Raw genomic sequence first — 1,674 nt, 5'->3', positions numbered from 1 at the left:
ATATGGAGGTTCCCAGGCTCGGGGTCCAATCGGAGCTGTAGCTGCCAGCCTACACCACAGCCACAGCAACTCGGGATCTGAGCCACGTCTGTGAACTACACCATAGCTCATAGCAATGCCAGATCCTTAATCCACTGAGTGAGATCAGGGATCAAACCCATGTCCTCATGGATGCTAGTTGGGTTTGTTAACCATTGAGCCCTGATGGGAACTCTTTTTTTTTTTTTTTTTTTAATCCACACAAAGTACAGGTCATTTATCTCCCTTCTAATCTTGGGCTCAGTCCATTGATGGCTTCTCCCCCCACGTTGAGCTGACAATTTACTCCAGGTTGCTGCTGATAATATGGTCAAGTTCAGCATAGAAGGTCCTCAGGTTCAGCACCATGGCCCTGAGCTCCTCATAGGCTGCCTCGTCTCGCTCGGGCACCAGGGCCCAGTGATCCACTACGTTGGTCTCCTTAGGGGCCTTGGCCGCAGCATCCCTGCTTTCTGAGAAGTACTTGGAAATGGTGTCTAGAAGGGCTTCTACTTTGGTCTTGACTTCATTTACCCCCTCCAGCACGTTTTCCTGGACTGCCACCCCAAAGTCATTTCCATCCTCAATTTTGGGGGTCAGGTGCTGGGTCCCTGTGCTCACCAGAATGCATTTTTCTTTGAGAGTCCAGACTTCTGGCTGAACCGGGGCAAGCCAGGCCAGGACCTTCTCATTCCCAGGGAGAAAGCCACACTTAGGGACTTCTTTCTTCTCCTGCTTCTCTGTTTCCATCTCATCATCCTTGGGTGGGGTCTGGGATGGGGAGGTCCAGAGGGGCCCCGAGAGAAGTGAGGTCAGTCACATTGAGGGAGTCCTCTTGCAAGAGCTGATTCAGGTACATGATTTTCTTTTTTCTTTATGGCTGGACCCAAGGCATATGGAAGTTCCTAGGATAGAGGGTCAAATTTGAGCTGTAGCTACTAGCCTATGCCAGAGCCACAGCAACGCGGGATCCGAGCTGTGTCTGCGACCTACACCACAGCTCATGACAATGCCAGACCCTTAATCCACTGAGAGAGCCTGGGGATCGAACCCCTGTTCTCACGGATGTTAGTTGGATTCGTTACTGCTAAGCCACACGGGGAACTCCAGGTGTATGATTTTCTAAGGCAAAAATCTGTAGAGGAATTCCTCCGCCTCCTGGAAAAGATTTTACCCGGAGCCATCCATCTGTTTGGGGGCTTCCTTGATCAGACACACCCCATGAGGCTTGGCCATGCTCTTCCAGTTGCTGCTAGATCTCTGGTCTCCAATTATATCTCAGCTGAAAAAAAGAAAAAAAATTATATTGGGGAAGCACCATGTATGTACCACTGACCCCAAACTTGTAATTCTATCTCAGACACCTGCACTAATTGAAGTTGAGTTCAGTTTTGCTCTTCCCTCTCTTCCCTGTTGCAATAGTATTACTGAATAAAATCTATGCCCAGGAGTTCCCGTTGTGGCGCAGTGGTTAACGAATCCGACTAGGAACCATGAGGTTGCGGGTTCGATCCCTGCCCTTGCTCAGTGGGTTGACGATCCGGCGTTGCCATGAGCTGTGGTGTAGGTTGCAGACGCGGCTCGGATCCCGCCTTGCTGTGGCTCTGGCATAGGCGGCTACAGCTCCGATTCGACCCCTAGCCTGGGAACCTCCAT

The 1,674-nt window shown here is 50.8% G+C and overlaps 1 pseudogene; it reads right to left on the bottom strand.

The window, feature by feature from the left end:
* Positions 280–1,254, bottom strand: LOC100526243 (annotated as a pseudogene).

The sequence above is a fragment of the Sus scrofa genome, chromosome 12 (assembly GCF_000003025.6).
Source record: "Sus scrofa isolate TJ Tabasco breed Duroc chromosome 12, Sscrofa11.1, whole genome shotgun sequence".
Classification (NCBI taxonomy): domain Eukaryota; kingdom Metazoa; phylum Chordata; class Mammalia; order Artiodactyla; family Suidae; genus Sus; species Sus scrofa.
Note: the sequence above shows the minus strand (reverse complement) of the source record. Positions and strands in the feature narration are given on the sequence as shown.